The sequence below is a fragment of the Nerophis lumbriciformis genome, linkage group LG14 (assembly GCF_033978685.3).
Source record: "Nerophis lumbriciformis linkage group LG14, RoL_Nlum_v2.1, whole genome shotgun sequence".
In the NCBI taxonomy this organism is placed as follows: Eukaryota; Metazoa; Chordata; class Actinopteri; order Syngnathiformes; family Syngnathidae; genus Nerophis; species Nerophis lumbriciformis.
Window position 1 is genome coordinate 26,527,200 of NC_084561.2, and position 22,018 is coordinate 26,549,217.

General features: G+C 40.9%; 2 protein-coding genes across 13 annotated transcripts in view; one reads left to right on the top strand and one right to left on the bottom strand.

Moving 5' to 3' along the window:
- The window catches only part of usp1 (ubiquitin specific peptidase 1), a 198,289-nt gene that overhangs the window by 22,119 nt on the left and 154,152 nt on the right, over window positions 1–22,018 (bottom strand). The window lies entirely within an intron of this gene.
- Window positions 1,135–22,018, top strand: part of kank4 (KN motif and ankyrin repeat domains 4) — a 180,399-nt gene continuing 159,515 nt past the window's right edge. For 2 of the 3 annotated variants that reach the window (XM_072914682.1, XM_072914683.1), the window contains exon 1: window positions 14,973–15,214. The gene's annotated coding sequence lies outside the window, so the exon portion shown is untranslated. Of the gene's footprint in view, window positions 1,204–14,972; window positions 15,215–22,018 lie in introns of those variants that run through there. The other variant, XM_061975700.2, reaches the window with a different exon arrangement.

Sequence of the window (22,018 nt, forward strand, 5' to 3'; positions counted from 1 at the left end):
TTTCATTTAATTTTGATGATTTGAAGTGGCAACAAATGAAAATCCAAAATTCCGTGTGTCACAAAATTAGAATATTACTTAAGGCTAATACAAAAAAGGGATTTTTAGAAATGTTGGCCAACTGAAAAGTATGAAAATGAAAAATATGAGCATGTACAATACTCAATACTTGGTTGGAGCTCCTTTTGCCTCAATTACTGCGTTAATGCGGCGTGGCATGGAGTCGATGAGTTTCTGGCACTGCTCAGGTGTTATGAGAGCCCAGGTTGCTCTGATAGTGGCCTTCAACTCTTCTGCGTTTTTGGGTCTGGCATTCTGCATCTTCCTTTTCACAATACCCCACAGATTTTCTATGGGGCTAAGGTCAGGGGAGTTGGCGGGCCAATTTAGAACAGAAATACCATGGTCCGTAAACCAGGCACGGGTAGATTTTGCGCTGTGTGCAGGCGCCAAGTCCTGTTGGAACTTGAAATCTCCATCTCCATAGAGCAGGTCAGCAGCAGGAAGCATGAAGTGCTCTAAAACTTGCTGGTAGACGGCTGCGTTGACCCTGGATCTCAGGAAACAGAGTGGACCGACACCAGCAGATGACATGGCACCCCAAACCATCACTGATGGTGGAAACTTTACACTAGACTTCAGGCAATGTGGATCCTGTGCCTCTCCTGTCTTCCTCCAGACTCTGGGACCTCGATTTCCAAAGGAAATGCAAAACCATTTATTGACTTAATTAAAAAAAAAAAATCTGTACTTCTGGTGTTTATAGCTTCTACTAAATATTATTTTTAATTATTATTTAAATTTAAATTTAAAGTGTTCTTTAAATTTCTTCTTCAAATTCTTCCTTAAATTCAAATTCCTCTTGAAATTATTCTTCAAATTTAAATTATTTTATTTCATATTTAAAATATTTGAATTCTAATTATTCTTCCAAGTTCTCTTCAAATTATTGTCAAAATATTTTCTAAAATGTCTTATTTAAATTTAATTTTTTCTTTGAATTCCTTTTCAAATTCTCCAAATTCAAATCCTTCTTCGTGGATTTCTTCTTAATGCAGTGGTTAAAGTCAATGGACTTCATTGGCCAGCAGGGGTCTCTCGTGTCACTAACACGGTGACGCCATCCAACGGCATCATCCACCGTCACCGGAGCATCTCCACATCTGACAGTCAAGCCCAGGCTACTCGTCCACGAATTGAACGGTGAGACACTATTTATGTTTTCTCGGCTCTCTCTTGTGTGCATTTCAGAAAAGAAAACGTTTACTTGTTTCCGCCCGAGTGGTTCATTTGAATCACGTGCAGTGTTGATCTAAATGTGGAGGTGATGCAGAGTTGTTTTTGCGAGAAGAAGACGCTCGCATGACTTAAATGCTGTGCGAGGGGGGTTGGGTCAAGGAATGAAATGTGTGTAATATCTCATTGAGGGGAGGTGTTGGTCAGTAACGATGGTGTTTATGCATAATCGAGCCCATGCTGCAGAGTGAGCTGCATGGTCAGCAGCAAGTGAATGCATCGGTGGACTATAGTGGCAGCTCCACCAGGAGCCTTCATGACCTGGTCACCAAGTGTTTTTAGTCACACGGTGACGGATGGCAGCAGTTGAGATGTGCATGACTTACTACCACCTCCATAGTAACATGTTGTATAGCCACGGTCTTTCGGATCTCTTCATACTACAGGGATGGGTTGGCTTCAGCAGTAAAGTAAAGCTAGGTGGAGGTCACATATCACATGCCACATCAGGGCTCTGTTGACTATGTTTAATAATACTCAGTGATTTAAAGGCCAGCAGGTGTTTCATCCAGAAAGTTACTGCGCAGTCCATCAACAACTAGACGACAATCCATTTTACTATGCATTGCACTCTCTATTAGTAAACATTTTACATTTTAGCAGCAAGACAAGTGTACACATCTCTGTTAAAGTGTTTTCAACAGTGGCGGGCCGTGCGTTTCCCACCTAGGCCTTCAGTGATGTCCAACTTCAATGATTACCACATGACCATTGCTGGAGAAATACTATACAGGAAGACATTTACTGGGCAGCCCTTTGAGACACTTGTGATTTAGTGCTATATAAATCAATCAATCAATCAATCAATGTTTATTTATATAGCACTAAATCACAAGTGTCTCAAAGGGCTGCACAAGCCACAACGACATCCTCGGTTCAGATCCCACATCAGGGCAAGGAAAAACTCAACCCAGTGGGATGACAATGAGAAACCTTGGAGAGAATCGCAGATGTGGGCGACCCCCCACCCCCTAGGGCGACCGGTGCAATGGTCGTCGTGTGGATCTAGCATAATATTGTGAAAGTCCAGTCCATAGTGGATCTAAACATAATAGTGAGAGTCCAGTCCATAGTGGGGCCAGCAGGAGACCATTACGAGCGGAGACAGGTCAGCAGCGCAGAGATGTCCCCAACCGAAGCACAGGCGAGCGGTCCACCCCGGGTCCCGACTCTGGACATCCAGTACTTATAAATAAACATTGATTGATATTATTGCCGCCTAATCTACAACATTTTTATATAAGACGAGTGCAGGCTCATAACTTGAGAGGCTTTGGATATTTCTTATTGCCGAGAGCTCAAACCACTCGGAAACGTTTTTGTGTGTCTGTATGCAGAGTAAAACTATGGAACAAACTGGATTTACAACACAAGCAATGCCAAACTATTAATCGATTTAAACTATTATACAAACATGGGGTCTGGTTCAAATATAGAGATGAGGGTCTTTAATTTGACCTGCTGTTGTACTCTGTCTCAAAGTGTTAACATGTGCTCAGTGTTTCCTTACCATTATTGCTATGTTGTCTATTACCATTGTTGGCATTTTGTTTATTACCATTGTTGGTATATTCATTATTCCTACATTGTTGATACAAATTATTGTTACAGTGTAATAATTATTGTTACCTGTGGCAATGCCACTATGATACAACATCTGTATTATAATCCTTGAACAAAGTAACAGTGAAACTCATGTGAATAATCACTGAATGGATAACTAGGGGTGGGATTAAATACATTATCTTCTTCCCACTCCCTTTCAGGCAAAACTGGACAATCATGCATTACATACTATACATTACATTTTGCACTATATTCATTTATATTATTAAGTGCTGTCAACTTTGTACTTTTTTATGTCATTGCCTGAAATAAATAAAAAAAAAATAAAAAAATTGAAGCTCATCAACAGTGTACAAAACGGGTTATTTTCTGGCGCATTTAAAAATCAATAAACCCGTATCAGCAATTAAAACATATCTTATGTGGTACTGTCAAATATTTTTAATTGCAAAAAACACATTAAACAGGAAAAAAATAAAGAAATAAAATATTTGAACTCACAATTAGTAGAACCCATTCAACGCCGTATAAGCCAGCGGTGTTGCTCGTTGTGTGGCGGGCATTTCCCTATTTCATCGCCGGGACAGCTGAGCTAGCTTCCGGGGTTGGCCGACATGGTCTCACAAGATGTAGTTTCTCTTTAAATATCCTTCTTGAAAATGGCCTTGCAAATATATGTGTTGTCTTGTCTAATCATAAAAGATGCAGACGAGGCGTGTTGGCTGACTTCTTAAAGTTTACTCCACAGCGTGCTCATAAATAACATGTCTACATTCAACAACCTAAACGGGGCTACTGCGCATGCTCTTCACTACTGTGGCATGCTGGGTAATGGAGTTCTTATGTTACCTAGCTCATAACATCACAATATATATCTATTAGGCCAGCTAGAAGGCCTTAATGACAACAACTCGTGATCTGATTGGCTATCGCAACTGTCTGTCAAATGTTTGTGTCCGTTCACTTATAGTGCACGGACGCCAGCATTGTTGATTCTGAAGGCCACGGGCAGATTTCGTACAGCATGGCAACATAAGCTAGCTGAATTATGATTGGATAAAAACTCTAACCTGAAAACAACAGCGCTGGAAGGAGCTTAATATGACATGAAGAGAATATGAATACATTTAGATATTTAGGGAAAGTAAATAAAAAATGTTATCTTTAATTATGATCATGATTACTGGTTACGTTAGGCCAGCAGGGAAGGCCTTGCTGGCCCTGACGGCACACCACTGGTTTTCAATTATACTATTCTTGCTTCAACCTGGAACCTGCCCCTTCTTGGGCTTGATGTGATTGACAAATGCCCCAAAATAACACCTAATGAATCACTTTAATGTGTAATTGTACTCTTTGATGCCATTAGACATTAGAGATGTCTCGATACATCTTTTTCAGTATGGATTAGATTTATATAGCGCTTTTCTAGACACTCAAAGCGCTTCACAGAGAAGTGAGAACCCATCATTCATTTACACCTTTTGGTGGTAAGTTACATTTGTAGCCACAGCTGCCCTGGGGTAGATTGACGGAAGCGTGGCTGCCAGTTAATGCTTACGGCCCCTCCGACCACCACCCATCATTTATTCACCAAGGACACAACAGCAGTGATTTGGATGGCAAGAGGTGCCATCGGGGATCGAACCTGCAACCCTCAAGTTTCTGGCATGGCTGCTCTACCCATCACGCCATGCCGCCCCAATATCAATATCAGCACAAATCACATCACATCATAAATCACAACTGTCGCAAAGGGCTTAACAAACTCACAGCGACATCCCCTAATCTAAAACCACATTGGGGCAAGAAAAAACTTAAAAGGCTCCAGCTCGAGAAAAAGAAGAAACCATGAGAAGGGATCGGAGATGTAGAGAACTCACTTCCAAGGTCGGCTGCAAGGGAGTTTGAGTGGCTATAATTACTGAATGTATAAATGAATAGGTCATGGAGGAGTCCAGTCTATCGGGAAGCCAAAAGAATCTTTCAGCCAGGTCATCTACAATACATACTTTTATTATTTTGTAGTGTAGAACAATATAATAGGTTAGATCAAGTGAAATTACTCACGGAACAATGAAAGATATAAAAAAACAATAAACTTACGGAGGACTTATGCTGTCTTTAAATTTGAAGTGGAGTGGTAATTTGTTTCTGGCGACACCTCGTGGTCACAATGATAATTAGAAGTTAAGCTTATGAGTCATGATACAGTAAGATGAACCATGCGGACACATTTGTTCCTGGATTGTTTCTAATATTCCTCTGCCTTGGAGACTTTGGGCCTGATTTACTAAAGGTCTGCGTGCACTAAACACGTGCAAAGCTGATCTATAAAAGTGTGCAAAGAGGATTGTGTCTGTTAAGTGAGCAGAATGAGGTGTGCTATCCATTTTGCGTCTTTCTTCATTATTATGCAGAATATATGCTGATCATCAAAACGCACACAATACCGGAAGGAGAAAATGCAAATATATCAATTAGCACGCGCAATGTGATTCATCAACACTCGTCACCATTTTGCCACCACTATTTGTCGTTTTATTTAGCACGCACGTGTTAGAAGGAGGTGCAAACTGACAGTTCCACACACGGCTGCAGGATCAGTGCTTGCGTTGCAAAGACAGACAATGGACATACGAGAATCCTCTGTCCTACGTGTGTGTGTTGGTGGACGATCAGAAATAAAAATATTACACATATTGTCTATTCAGCAATTTCATTTTATAATTGTATTGCTGCTGGATGACTGCATAAAATGAATTCAATCGACGCTTTTTGGTGTCTGCTGGTTGTTTTTTTTCTATATTTTTTAATTTTTTATTCAGTAAATAAATTACTATAATATATATATATAATATATACACATAAAAAGGCGTCTTTCATTATGCAAATTCCTGCGTTTGAATCATTTCAGGCGCACAAATGCGCCGGTGATGCGATCCACAGCTTTGCACACTGAATGTGAAAGTGAGAAAAAAGTGTCAGAATGTGTCAGTGTGCATATGTTTCTGTCGTCTCAATTGTGGTTCAGAAAAGGCGTTAAAGATTAGAGTTGTGTCCTGCCAGTTCGACACATCGCACACAGGTAGGAGCATGGTAACATGAATGTGAAGAAAATGATCGTCTCCGTGGAAAACGCCCCGTATGCACGCAAAATCCTAATTTAAATAGGGCGCTCTGCACCACTTTTCAATTGCACACAAATTGCTAATACATTACACTAGAGATGTCCAATAATATCGGACTGCCGATATTATCGGCCGATAAATGCTTTAAAATGTAATATTGGTATCGGTTTCAAAAAGTAAAATGTATGACTATTTAAAACGCCGCTGTGTACACGGACGTAGGGAGAGGTACAGAGCGCCAATAAACCTTAAAGGCACTTCCTTTGCGTGCCGGCCCAGTCACATAATATCTGCGGCTTTTCACACACACAAGTGAATGCAATCCATACTTGGTCAACAGCCATACAGGTCACACTGAGGGTGGCCGTATAAACAACTTTAACACTGTTACAAATATGCGCCATACTGTGAACCCACACCAAACAAGAATGACAAACACATTTCGGGAGAACATCCGCACCGTAACACAACATAAACACAACAGAACAAATACCCAGAACCCCTTGCAGCACTAAATCTTCCGGGACGCTACAATATACACCCCCCCTCCCCCCTACCCCACCTCAACCCCGTCCCCCCACCTCAACCTCCTCATGCTCTCTCAGGGAGAGCATGTCCCAAATTCCAAGCTGCTGTTTTGAGACATGTTAAAAAAAATAATGCACTTTGTGACTTCAATAATAAATATGGCAGTGCCATGTTGGCATTTTTTTCCATAACTTGAGTTGATTTATTTTGGGAAAACCTTGTTACATTGTTTAATGCATCCAACGGGGCATCACAACAAAATTAGGCATAATAATGTGTTAATTCCACGACTGTATATATTGGTATCGGTTGATATCGGAATCGGTAATTAAGAGTTGGACAATATCGGAATATCGGATATCGGCAAAAAAGCCATTATCGGACATCTCTACCTTACACCCACTCACACTACATGCAATTTGGTCTTTTTCTAGCGCGTTATATTTGGCCCTTTGTATGTGTAAGTAATATGCAACTATAATTATTTGATACTTGTTTATATTGACAAATATGATGTTTTAGCGTGAAATATTTTTAAATTAAGGACACCTATTACGTATGTCTAGCTTGTGTGCTATTGTGTGCTTAGCTGTTGTGTAGCTTAACATAAATGACTTCACTAAAATACAAGAAACGACTAACCTTGTGTGCTTACAGGAGGACATTTCGATGTTGATTGGCTGTTCAGCACAAGTAAACACGCTGCAGGACTGTTTGTATCAGAGATTATACCGGACATTTTACATGCGAGTCGAAATCATAAGATACTTTTTTTTTTTTTGCTGCTATCGCACAAATATACAATATAAATATTGGATTGGGAGACCCGTATAAGGCTTTGGTGTGCACTTGAAAAAAGGAGGTCTGTTACCAGTGTTTTGATCAGCAAACAGCCAAATTCAAGCCACTGATTCCTTAGAGGATAAGATGTCGCTTTGTTGGATGTGTGCAAACGATCCAATAGTGAATACACACACTTCAATACAGTGGCCACCTGCAGGCAAATCTCAAAAGAGTTTAACCCCCAACCTGGGGTAGTAATGAGGGTCATTGTCAAAGCATCGCGCAGTCAAGCTGGCTCCTATCAAGGCAGGCTTTGTCCCAAGGGGCAAAGAATTCTCGTAGCTGGAAGAGCAGAGGTGGGCGGGTTGGAAGTGCAAACTCTTTGGCCCGCGATAAGAAACCCCCTCCTTTTTCCACCTGCAATGTACCCCAGCAGGGCAATAAGGGTAAAATAAGAGCACATTGAGCGATATGCAGAGGTGCACTCCAAGAATGTCTGGCATGTTACATTTCACCTGGCAACAACCCACCTGTATAAACCCTTTCCCCTTCCAACTAGATACACTGTAGTATCCCATGCTGAGACACAAAATGTTATTGGATCTGTATTTAACAAGCACCAAAGTGTGCATCTTTTGGAACTAGACAGTTTTGTGTTGTCTCTTGTTTGGGTTTGTTTTGTTGCATCTGTATGTGGCTGTTGTGAAAGCATTTTAGTAGTGTGTATAAGAGTGTTTCAGTAGTGTGTATAAGAGTGTTTCAGTACTGTGTGTGAGCGAAAAAGATTTCAGTTGTTTATGTGAGAGCATTTCAGTAGTGTGTATAAGAGTGTTTCAGTAGTGTGTGAGAGAAAAACATTTCAGTTGTTTATGTGAGAGCATTTCAGTAGTGTATGTAAGAGGTAATTCTGAATAATGTCCCTAACGGCCCCTCATACCTTTCTGCTTATTGTCTACGACTGAATACATTGTATTTTACTCGAGTGTCTATTTGCCGTGCTGGGTTGCGTGTATTTTCCATACATGGCGTTAAAGTGTCCAAGAACACCAGAAAATGTTGCTAGATTCGTCGCAAGTCTAAAAGCATATCTCAAGGTGCCTCATCACACGCTAAATATTGTGACAAAGTTGCTAAGTTAGCAACACTGATACCTCCTGCCACCTCTTCTTATTCTCTGGCAGACCAGGTGTGTTCAAGGGTCCTTCTGATGCTGACATTATTGACACTGATTTCACAGTTCTGAACCTAAAAAACTATATCTACAGGTACGACCCACACACCAAAATAGACACAGTAGTTATTTTAAGCTTGTTTTGTCACAAGTTTCGGCACATTTTGCAACGCTCGCTTTTAGCTCCAAAATGGGTGCGGACCTGCATCAGCCTGCTGACGCCACCTGCAGAAAACTGAAGGCAATTTCATATTGCTTACTATGTGTTTTAGTAGCATCTTCATCCCAAATCATGTTATTTTTGGCCAGAATTTGAAAAAAAAAAAATCAAATATGTCTGCCAGATACATTGTTGCAGGTTGTAGCAATACAACTAAAGAAGGGGTCCGCCTTCCTACAGTTTGAAATGATGAGAACATGAGGAAAATATTAACGTCTCCAGCCAAATTGCCTTGCACAAAACGGGACAGACCAAACGAGAGGAGTGTAATTTGCAGCACTCGTTGCGATCCTGAAAATCAGGAGCACCCTCGAGGCGATAAAGACTGAATCAGAATCTGCAGAAAAACGGACAAAGAAAAACAAACATGGCCCTTAAAAATAGAGAAAAAAAAGGTATGTCACTTGTATTCTATTTTGCATCTTCTTCTACTGACATTTTCCTCAAGATGTTTGAGGAAATGCTGAAAGAGCAGGAGAAAAAACAGGCTATGGTGTCTGTGGAAGAGCAGGGAAGTCCAAAAATGGTGATTCTTTAAATTTATGTTTTGTTTATAATGTTAACCATATTCGTTTTGAAGTAATCATGAACCAGTGCAACAAAAACATGTAATGAGTAGAGATGTCCGATAATATCGGCCGATAAATGCTTTAAAATGTAATATCGGAAATTATCAGTATCGTTTTTTTATTATCGGTATCGTTTTTTGTTTTTTTTAATTAAATCAACATACAAAACACAAGATACACTTACAATTAGTACACCAACCCTAAAAACCTCCCTCCCCCATTTACACTCATTCACACAAAAGGGTTGTTTCTTTCTGTTATTAATATTCTGGTTCCTACATTATATATCAATATATATCAATACAGTCTGCAAGGGATACAGTCCGTAAGCACACATAATTGTGCGTGCTGCTGGTCCACTAATAGTGCTAACCCTTAACAGTTAATTTTACTCATTTTCATTAATTACTAGTTTCTATGTAACTGTTTTTATATTGTTTTACTTTCTTTTTTATTAAAGAAAATGTTTTTAATTTATTTATCTTATTTTATTATTATTATTTTTTTTTACAAAGGACCTTATCTTCACCATACCTGTTTGTCCAAATTAGGCATAATAATGTGTTAATTCCACGATAGTATATATCAGTATCGGTTGATATCGGTATCGGTAATTAAGGGTTTGGTCAATATCGGAATATCGGATATTGGCAAAAAGCCATTATCGGACATCCCTAGTAATGAGTCAAGTTAAAGTACCAATGATTGGTAGGTATGGTGAAATTTGTCCTCTGTATTTGACCCATCTCCTTGTTCACCCCCTGGGATGTGAGGGGAGCAGTGAGCAGCAGCGGTGGCCGCGCCCGGGAATCAACCCCCAATTCCAACCCTTAATGCTGAGTGCCAAGCAGGGAGGTAATGGGTCCCATTTTTATAGTCTTTGGTATGACTCGGCCGGGGTTTGAACTCACGAGTCACGACCTACCGATCTCAAACACTCTAACCACTGAGTAGGTTATTAAAGTAGCGATTATAGTAGTGATTAAAGCAATAGTTTTACATGCCTTTATCCATACTGTCTATGCGGGGGAATGGCCTCCTGGCCTTCTGTGGATGACGTCGCACCAAGAGGAAGCGATGGCAATGGGACATTCCAAGTAGTTATTTAATCCGATTACTCAAAAACTAATTGTCATTATGGGGAATGACTGCCAGATTCATTTTTAGGAACAAAAAAATACATTGATGAACTTGTTAGTGAAATTTCAGTCATGTGGACGCGTTGGCCCCTTCAATAAGCAGAGTTACGATGCCATCCGTTCGCGGCAAATGTATTTGCAGCGGTCGAAATGTATTTATGACGGCCCGCCACAAATAAATGGATGTATGGGAAACACTGGACTAGGAATTTACCACAGTGAAAAAAGTTTTCCCTTCCAATCATCAATCAATCAATCAATCAATGTTTATTTATATAGCCCTAAATCACAAGTGTCTCAAAGGGCTGCACAAGCCACAACGACATCCTCGGTATAGCCCACATAAGGGCAAGGAAAAACTCACCCCAATGGGACGTCGATGTGAATGACTATGAGAAACCTTGGAGAGGACCGCATATGTGGGTAACCCCCCCCCTCTAGGGAGACCGAATGCAATGGATGTCGAGTGGGTCTAACATAATATTGTGAGAGTCCAGTCCATAGTGGATCCAGCATAACAGTAAGAGTCCAGTCCACAGTGGGGTCAGCAGGAAACCATCCCGAGCGGAGACGGGTCAGCAGCGCAGAGATGTTCCCAACCAATATACAGGCGAGCGGTCCACCCCGGGTCCCGACCCCGGACAGCCAGCACCCCATCCATGGCCACCGGATCTGTGTGTCTTCCCCTCCACAAGGGATAGGGGGCAGCAGAGGAGAAAAGAAAAGAAACGGCAGATCAACTGGTCTAAAAAAAGGGGGGCTATTCAAAGGCTAGAGTATACAAATGAGTTTTAAGATGGGACTTAAATGTTTCTACTGAGGTAGCATCTCTAATTGTTACCGGGAGGGCATTCCATAGTACTGGAGCCCGAATAGAAAACGCTCTACAGCCCGCAGACTTTTTTTGGGCTCTGGGAATCACTAATAAGCTGGAGTTCTTTGAACGCAGATTTCTTGCCGGGACATATGGTACAATACAATCGGTAAGATAGGCTGGAGCTAGACCGTGTAGTATTTTATACGTAAGTAGTAAAACCTTAAAGTCGCATCTTAAGTGCACAGGAAGCCAGTGCAGGTGAGCCAGTATAGGCGTAATATGATCAAACTTTCTTGTTCTTGTCAAAAGTCTAGCAGCCGCATTTTGTACCAACTGTAATTTTTTAATGCTAGACATAGGGAGACCCGAAAATAATACGTTACAGTAATCGAGACGAGACGTAACGAACGCATGAATAATGATCTCAGCGTCGCTAGTGGACAAAATGGAACGAATTTTAGCGATATTACGGAGATGAAAGAAGGCCGTTTTAGTAACACTCTTAATGTGTGACTCAAAGGAGAGAGTTGGGTCGAAGATAATACCCAGATTCTTTACTGAGTCGCTTTGTGTAATTGTTTGGTTGTCAAATGTTAAGGTGGTATTATCAAATAAATGTCGGTGTTTAGCAGGACCGATAATCAGCATTTCCGTTTTCTTAGTGTTGAGTTGCAAGAAGTTAGCAGACATCCATTGTTTAATTTCATTAAGACACGCCTCCAGCTGACTACAATCCGGCGTGTTGGTCAGCTTTAGGGGCATGTAGAGTTGGGTGTCATCAGCATAGCAATGAAAGCTAACACCGTATTTGCGTATGATGTCGCCTAGCGGCAGCATGTAAATACTAAAGAGTGCAGGGCCAAGAACCGAACCTTGGGGGACTCCGCACGTTACCTTAACATAGTCCGAGGTCACATTGTTATGGGAGACGCATTGCATCCTGTCAGTAAGATAGGAGTTAAACCACGACAAGGCTAAGTCTGACATACCAATACGTGTTTTGATACGCTCTAATAAAATATTATGATCGACGGTATCGAAAGCAGCGCTAAGATCAAGAAGCAGCAACATAGATGACGCATCAGAATCCATCGTTAGCAGTAGATCATTAGTCATTTTTGCGAGGGCTGTCTCCGTAGAGTGATTTGCCCTGAAACCGGATTGAAAAGGTTCACAGAGATTGTTAGACACCAAGTGTTCATTTAGCTGCTGTGCGACAATTTTTTCGAGGATTTTCGAGATAAACGGAAGGTGGGACACCGGCCGGTAGTTTACCATGAGGTCAGGATCGAGGTTAGGTCTTTTGAGCAAAGGATGAATAACCGCTTTTTTGAATGCTAGTGGAACAGTGCCAGAGGAGAGTGATAAGTTTATAATATTTAGCACTGATGGACCTAATAATACAAAAAGCTCCTTAATAAGTTTCCCAGGAAATGGGTCAAGTAAACATGTTGTTTGTTTTGTCCCATTGACACATCTTAACAATTCCTCTAATGTTATTTCATCAAAGAGAGAGAAACTATTTTGGAGGGCGGTAGATACAGTCGTATCTGTGTTAATAGAACCCAGTTGTAGCTGCGATGCATTGTCTTTAATCTCCTTTCTAATGAGTTCAATTTTCTTATTAAAGAAATTCATAAAATCATCTGCTGAGTGGGTGGAGCTACTGGGAGGAGTCCCTTGTTGGGTTAGCGATGCTACTGTACTAAACAAAAATTTCGGATCATTTTTGTTGAGGTGGATGAGATTTGAGTAATATTTAGCTTTAGCTAGGGTAAGCATGTGTTTATAAGTTGTTAAACTATCACTCCATGCTTGATGGAAAACCTCAAGTTTAGTAGCGCGCCATTTGCGTTCCAGCTTTCTACATGATAATTTATGGGCTTTAGTTTCTTCTGTAAACCATGGGGTGCGCCTTTTAGGGGCTCTTTTAAGCTTTAGCGGTGCTATACTATCAATGGTGTCGCGCAGGGCGTCGTTAAAGTTGTTAGTGAGGTTATCAATAGAGCCGACATAGTTTGGGAATGGTGCCATTACCGAAGGCAGTAGGCCAGCAAGAGTCATCGTTGTGGCAGCATTAATGTTGCGGCTGCTATAGTAGTTATTATTATTAGTTTGTTGACAATGAGTCAGAACTTCGAATTTTATAAGGTAATGATCGGACATTACTTTAGTATACGGGAGTATCGTAACTTTGGAGGTGGTGACACCCCTGACCAGCACTAGATCTATCGTATTTCCGTTGCGATGCGTAGGTTCATTTATTATTTGTGTAAGACCACAGCTATCAATTATAGTCTGGAGCGCCATGCACTGAGGGTCCGATGGGGTATTCATATGGATATTAAAGTCCCCCATTATGATTATATTGTCGGCGTGCGTCACTAAATCAGCAACGAACTCTGAAAATTCACTGATGAAGTCCGAATTGGGTCCTGGGGGGCGGTAGATAACAGCCAGGTGGAGAGGCAGCGGTGTGACAAACCTCATAGTAAGCATCTCAAACGAGTTATATTTATTATTTAGGTTCGGGGTAAGATTAAAGTTTTTATTGTGGATGAGTGCAACTCCCCCACCCCTTTTAATGGGACGGGCAATATGCGCTCCCGCATAGCCAGGAGGAGACGCCTCACCCAGCGCAAAGAAATCGTCTGGTTTGAGCCAGGTCTCGGCGAGACCAATAACGTCAAGATTATTGTCTCTAATGACCTCATTAACTAATAACGTTTTGGAAGATAATGATCTTATGTTTAAGAAGCCCATATTATAGGTAGTGGGCTGTTTTGAGGAGTTTTTGTTGAAATTATCCGTAGTAGCAATATTAATAATGTTGTGTTTATTATGTGTAGTGCAATTTAAATAATTACGACCATATCTAGGAATTGATATGACGGGAATTTTCCGATTGTTTGCTTGATGTTGTGATAAACCGAACGCATCATAACTTGCCACCTCAGTAGAGTGCATGTCTACTTCTGACACAGAAAAAACATTTTTTGAGTTGTGTATTGTTGTAAAATAGTTGCTATGTGTGCAGGTATTATCCAGCCTGGCGCTGGCTAGTTCTATTTTAACTAACTTCTCACCCGGACTAGCGCTTCTTTGAGGATTAGCCTTTCGCTTTGTTGTTAGCCCCGCTCGGCATCCCCGCTTCTGCTTCCGCTCACACCGCTTACGTGTCTTCCGTTGACGGTCCACGCTGGCACTTAACTCCGCTGCTTTGGAGGCCGCTGGATGTAGCCAGCGAAGAATCCCCATGCTAGCGAGGAGGTCGAAAGTACCCGCATCTTTCAGCCTATAACGGCCCGATCTATCCACATCCAGAATCGTCTGTCGGTCGTATCTGATCACGAAGTGTCCACGCTGTGAGCCAGCCATGAAATAGACAGAATTGACGGATATTTTTGCCAAATCGCTCTACACTTCCAAGAGCGTCTGCAAGCCGCTGCCATCAGGGCGCCGCCATCTTTCAACTATCATGGGCACGCTGAGTACATACTCTAAACATGAATATCTTAATAGGAACTGTGACGTTTAGCCGAGCGAAAACTCATTCGATTATGCATTTGTGTTTAATGCAGACGGTGTTAAAGCTTGGCCTGCACATTCTCTACTTCACTCTCTCTGCATAGTTTAAAGCATCTGAGCAACCCCTATGCGATGCAGGCTGAAGAGGTGGGTGTATCCACTCAGCCGCTGTGATGTTAGGAAGTCGTAACCCTTCCATCCTACTCAGTCTGCCCTCGACTCTCACTGCTCTCCTGTTTCAGTCGGTCTGTCTGCCCTCCCGTCTGTAGTTTCACTCACCACTCTTCATCAGCAGCGAGGATGCTTTCACACATGCAGGCGCACACACGGACGTAGACGCTCCCCTCCTCGTGGGCACAGTTTGGCACGATAGCGACAATTACTTCGGAAAGAACCAGAAAGTGAAGGACTGTAGCACAGCTGTGGTGCCGTTAATTTCCAAAGGATTCCAAACATAGCTGCAGAGGTAAGGGAAGAACAATTGTGGTACAGTACAGTTTTTTCCCTGTATTGTTTGCCTTCACTCTTCCTCATCTTCCACTCTAATTCTGTTATTGGTTTCTTTTATCCTACTCTTTTCATCTATTCTTTCAACTTTCTATACCCATTGTCTTAACACGTTTTCATTTTAAAGACTTTCAAGTGGCTCTTTTCGGCACCATATGTGCAAACTTAAGCCAACATTTAAGTATTTATACCCAGATCTAGACAGACACTTTTAGGTTCTTTCAGCCTTTTGTATGCTGAGGTTCTTCTTTTGTTTGACTGTTTATTTTTCTGAGCCAGGGATTTACAGCATACGTACTGCAAACACAGGCAATAGGAAGGCCATTCCCACAAGCAGATGCGTGTGCACATACTCACACACCTTCACAATTATTTTTTTTTTTGCCTGTTCTGTTTGTCTTTCATGTCTCTTTTAATGCCAGTCGGTCCCTTTTCCCAAGCTTCTCGTTATCTGTTCCAGTTTTGAGTAAAGTTCCCTGCTGACCTGACTAATGTCTTACAGCTGGTGCATGTGCACGTGCTTACAGCAGGCGCTTATCAGTGGAAAAATGGATGGAGATGGTTTTGAATGTTAATATCTGCTCTTGGAGACATGCATGCATTCACTTTGCATCTCTGCTGTGCCTTTCCCTCGCTCTCGCTCATTTACAACCTCCCCGCCTCCCTCCATCTCCGCTCGCTCAGCGTGTGCATGTATTCACAGTCAGTCCTGGTCGTTACTCTGCATGCCTGCCACAAAGCGTCGGCCATGGATGCTTGGCAAACCTCGGCTACACAATAAAAAAGCGACACACTCCCGCTATAAGAGACTTGTTTACAAGCAGCTGCAGTGCCAGTGTGTGTTTGTCTGTACTATGGATGCATGTTTCATTTGCTTACATAATCGACTTAAGATGTGCAAGCAAAGAAGATATCAGCAATCCACTGACCAGGTTGAAATTGTTGTGGGATATTCATTTTAAAAACAGCAACCCAATCGTTAAAATATCCAATTGCTTGTATTCCACCATGTGACTTCTTCCCGGAAGTGAAAACCATTGTTGGTCAACCAAGCCAAGATGGCTGTTGTGCAGCAAGCAGCACGCAAACTCTTCAGTACCCAAGGGCCCTAGATCTTACTACGAAAAAGAACATACAAGCAAAAAATCTAACTATGTAATGAAATAGATCCCTATACTTTGTCAAAAACAGATTTGTCGAGTGATATCAAGAATTATCTGTTGGTAGTTCTTAGATATGTCAAACTATCGTGTGCTCCAGACATCATTCTACACGACAAACAGATTATAACTTGGAAAAGCATGGAGGTCTACAACTTCTTTGTGTTTTGATGGGTCAAGGAAATTGGTATCAAGATTTTCCCGGATAAATATGCATAGTTTTTGCTCAGATAAGGTTGTATTTCATGATTTAAATTAGTGTCTACAGCCATGTTTGCTTGCCTGTTGTTGTTGCATGCGCCGTTTACGAGTACGCCTGTTTTTCACCGTCTTTATCAAAATATAACTATCGATGTCAACATTGTGTATGTGCTGAAAGCTTAGTTAATGGATGCTGCCTTTGGTAAAATCTTGACTCTGTCAGGTTTTGCTCACATTTGCTTTCTTTTATTCGCAAAGTTGGTGCTTTACGAATCACTCGTAGCAAAAATGTGTTTTAAGAAATATATATATATACATATATATATATATATATATATATATATATATATATATATATATATCCATCCATCCATCCATCCATTTTCTACCGCTTATTCCCTTTGGGGTCGCGGGGGGCGCTGGAGCCTATCTCAACTACAATCGGGCAGAAGGCGGGGTACACCCTGGACAAGTCGCCACCTCATCGCAGGGCCAACACAGATAGACAGACAACATTCACACTCACATCCACACACTAGGGCCAATTTTTAGTGTTGCCAATCAACCTATCCCCAGGTGCATGTCTTTGGAGGTGGGAGGAAGCCGGAGTACCCGGAGGGAACCCACGCAGTCACGGGGAGGACATGCAAACTCCACACAGAAAGATCCCGAGCCCGGGATTGAACCCAAGACTACTCAGGACCTTCGTATTGTGAGGCAGATGCACTAACCCCTCTGCCACCGTGAAGCCCTATATATATATATATATATATATATATATATAGTACCGCGATACCAATGAATCATATTCGGTACTATACCGCCTCTAAAAAGTACCGGTCCACCACCCCCCGCGCCCCCGTCGTCCTCACGTCGTGTCGTTGCTGGTTTACGAGCAGACGAGCATGTTCGGCGGCACACAATCACGGAGTACTTACAAGCAGACACAGTGTGTAGACAGAAAAGGGAGAATTGACGCATTTTGGCTTAAAAACTAACGATAAAGGTGAAACTATGACATGGAAACGCCCTCAGGAAGAGGTGCTTTAAGACATGGCTAGCGGCTAAAGTCCATCGGCAGTCGGCAGTGTTTTAGCTACTTCTAAATCACTAATCCTCGCCTCCATGGCGACAAATAAAGTAAGTTTCTTCCAAGTATCATCCCTGCAGGATGAGAAATAGCTAAACATGTTTCACTACACACCGGCGTCAAAATGTAAACAAATGCCATTGATGGATCTACACCTGACATCCACTGTAATGTACAGGAGCGTATCTTGTCAATACTACTATGATAACGTCGATATTTTTCAGCATAAAAAAAATATTTTTTTGTTTTTTTTAAATTTATATTATGTTTATAAACTCAGGAAATATGTCCCTGGACACATGAGGACTTTGAATATGACCAACGTATGATCCTGTAACGACTTGGTATCGGATTGATACCCAAATTAGTGGTATCATCCAAAACTAATGTAAAGTATCAGACAACAGAAGAACAAGTGATTACTACATTTTAACAGAAGTGTAGATAGAACATGTTAAAAGAGAAAGTAACCAGATATTAACAGTAAATGAACAAGTAGATTAATAATGCATTTTCTTCCACTTGTTCTTAATAATGTTGACAAAATAATAGAATGGAAAATGACACAATATGTTACTGCATATGTCAGCAGACTAAATTAGGAGCCTTTGTTTGCTTACTTACTACTAAAAGACAAGTTGTCTTGTATGTTCACTATTTTATTTAGGGAACAAAATTGCAACAAGAAACAAATGTTTAATGTACCGTAAAGAGTTTTTCTGAAAATAAAGCCAGTAATACCATTTTTTGTGGTCCTCTTTATTTAGAAAAATATCGAAATACATTTTACCAAAATATTGTATCAGGACAACACTTATATATATATGTATGTATGTATGTATGTATATATGTATGTATGTATGTATATATGTATGTATGTATGTATATATGTATGTATGTATGTATGTATATATATACATATATGTATATATATATGTAAAATACCAAGATAATATTTAAATGGGAAATACTAAACGACTACAGTATGTTAAAAATATATCAAACAAACCTTTAACGAAAAGATCGCTGAAAACTCGTGCATTCTTCGACTAGAGTGTGTGCCACATTTCTTGTCGTCTTTTGTAAAATCGTGCACTCGTCCGCCCTTCTTGATTACCTCTCAAGGAACTCTGAAGAAACGCTTATCCTTTTCGCAATTTCTACGGTTCGTACAGCCGAAAACAACGCAAGCATAGGGCATTTTTCTTCGAGGAAATAGCACTTAGTACTGACGGAGGCAGATAATTACATATATCCATATTTGTGTGTTACTTCTTTACTTTCATAGTCATATTACAAACAGCTAGTGTTCTTCCAGTTGTTCTCTTTTGGTTGTCTGCAAGTACTGTGTGTGTCAACCTTGAGCTCGGAATGCAGGGAGTAAAAAATACTCCTTTTTCTTAACTTATCCTGTCCTGTCTCTTCTCAGAGTAGAACAATGGAGGTTTGTATTACTTCTGGAGGGTGGGGGCGAGGGAGACATTATAGAAGAGAAGTTTTTTCGTATGTTAGATTAGACCATTTTAGCTGCGCTAGTGAAAGCTTCTGTACTGGATTGGTCTCACGTTTATTTTCAAAGCTTTGAAAATAAATCACAAAATACCCATTCTGTCTGGTGGTCAAAGAACTCAGCTTATGTGTCATCAAAAGAACTTGGGAGTGACCAGCAACTTAAATTCCCTGGGAGGAACATCTGGTCCAAAACGCAACAGTACCCATTGAGAACAGACGCTGGCTGGACACCACGCATATTTAATAAGCCGCACCTGACGTCATGTAAATTCAAGCAATAACTACAGGAACCTGCCATCCATATGTGTTAATTATTATTCACACACATAATGTACCCATTGTCAAATGCATCTAGTTTGACTCATCCCATCCGCTACTCTACGTGTGTGTGTCAGTATGATGTCCTTAGAGGTGCTGAGAGGTGATTCATTTTATCTTGCAGGCTCGCGGCTTGAGAGGCCTTGCTGTAATGAGGCTATAATGTGTGAGTTGCAAAGTGAAACTGACGGAAGAATTATCTGTAAGATGTGCCGGGGAAACATAATCAGCAAAACAGGGTTTTGCTTTCACACAAATAATTAGTTTTGTTTTTATGATGATCTGATGTGAAAGTTCTGTCACCGCACTTTTTTGAATGCCAGATTTATTTTTGAAAAACCTGTTCATGCAGATAATCGTGATCATGTGCAATAAATATCACAGTTATCATAACATCATCAAGTTAATACCTTAGTTTAAATACTTGAGTTTGGTATTGATATCGCACAGAAGGCTTACCGTATATTCCGGACCATAGGGCTTACCGGATTATAAGACGCACTGCCGATGAATGGTGTATTTTAAAAATGTTTTCATACAAAAGGCGCATTAAAGGAGACATATTATAATTTTTTTTCTAAATGGAAAACATTTCCTTGTGGTCTACATAACATGTAATGGTGGTTATTTGGTCAAAATGTTGCATAGATTATGTTTCACAGATCATATTCAAGCCGCTTTCTGACAGTCGCTTCAGGATTCACCGTTTTGTGGGCGGTCTTATTTACGTGGCTCACCTTCGGCAGCGTCTTCTCCCCGTCATCTTTGTTGTAGCGGTGTAGCGTGCAAGGACGGGGGTGAAAGAAGTGTCAAAAGATGGAGCTAACTGTTTTAATGACATTCAGACTTTACTTAAATCAATAACGGAGCAGCATCTCTTCTTCCATGGCTCACTAGTGCAACAACAACGCCGGAAATGTGTCCCGTGAAAAACCGTCCGACCGGAACTTAATAACTAAAGTTCCTTGGGTGAATGATGTCAACTCATTACGTATGTTTTAGCGCTTTCATGGCGAGTTTACTGACAGATATAAGTAAGAACTTTACACTACTTTATATTAGAAATGGCAACAGTGGAGGATGAATGTCCCATAACAAGAAGATAGAGAAAAAGACGAAGCTTATCGACTACGGCGTCATCACGGACTACAAAGGCGGACGCGCACAATTTTTCAGGACTTATCCAGATCCCAAATACACATTAGCATGTACCAGAAGGTAAGAAAAGTTGCTTTTGCATAATATTGCGAAACAAAACGCCAGATAATATGTCTTACCTTATACACACACCATAGTAATACTCATATGTTGAAGCGCAGTACAATTCATCGAGCGGTGCGGCTTCATAGCTTACAAAAGTCGTACTAAAACATTTTGATAGATTTTTGAGCGCCGTGTGTAATGTTCTATATTTTCAATGCAACATATAAAATGTTGGTGTTGTTTACTTGAGTCATATTGCCATCATATTGCAGTCTACATGTATCTCTTATGTTTGACTGCATCTACTGGTCACACTTATCATTACATCATGTACCAAATAAAATTGCTATGAGGTCGTTAAGCAAAACCAGAATTATTCCGTACATTAGGCACACCGGGTTATAAGGCGCACTGTCGAGTTTTGAGGAGAACAAAACTGATTTTAAGTGCGCCTTATAGTCCGGAAAATACGGTAATCATTTCACTCTAACCGAGCAACAGGGAAAATTTGGGCTTTTGTTGGGGTTAAACGAAGTGTCATAACTAGTGAATTGTTGAGAGTGAAAGTCTGGTCTATGTACACTCAAACATACACATCTTGTACTCCCTCAGCTGTCTGTGGCTTAAGAAAAACCTTGTTTGTGGCCCTATTCCAGTTACCAGCAGGGATGGACGATGTAACCTAAAATCTATATATTGCAGCCTCCTGCGATAACAAAATATATTATTTGTAATCCATCCATCCATTTTCTACCGCTTATCTCTCTCGGGGTCTCGTGGGAGTGACTATCCCAGCTGCATTCGGGTGGAAGGCAGTGTACACCCTGGACAAGTGGCCACCTCATTGCAGGGCCAACACAAATAGACAATCATTCACACTCACATTCATATAAATGACAATAGAACAGTTTCATAACTGTTAACACATGTTCCTTATTTGGCTGCTGATGTCTGCGGTAACATATTGCGCTATTTCAGCTTGTATTATTTTCCCAAAACTATTGTTAATATAATTACCAGTTGGTAGCTGGTTCCTCTCTGTTGTAACATGGTTCTATCTACACGTCTGTTAAAATCTACTAAGCACTTATTCTTCTATTGTTTTGGCTACTTAACATTCATTCCGGGTGACACGACACAGTTGGGTATCAATCTAATACACATTATCATGAAAAATGTGCAATAACTGTACCCACTTGGCATCCATTGCAGCCGGTCACCCAGGAGGGGTTTTACCACATCTGTAACCCCTTCCCAAGCATCCCAAGGTTTCTGTGTT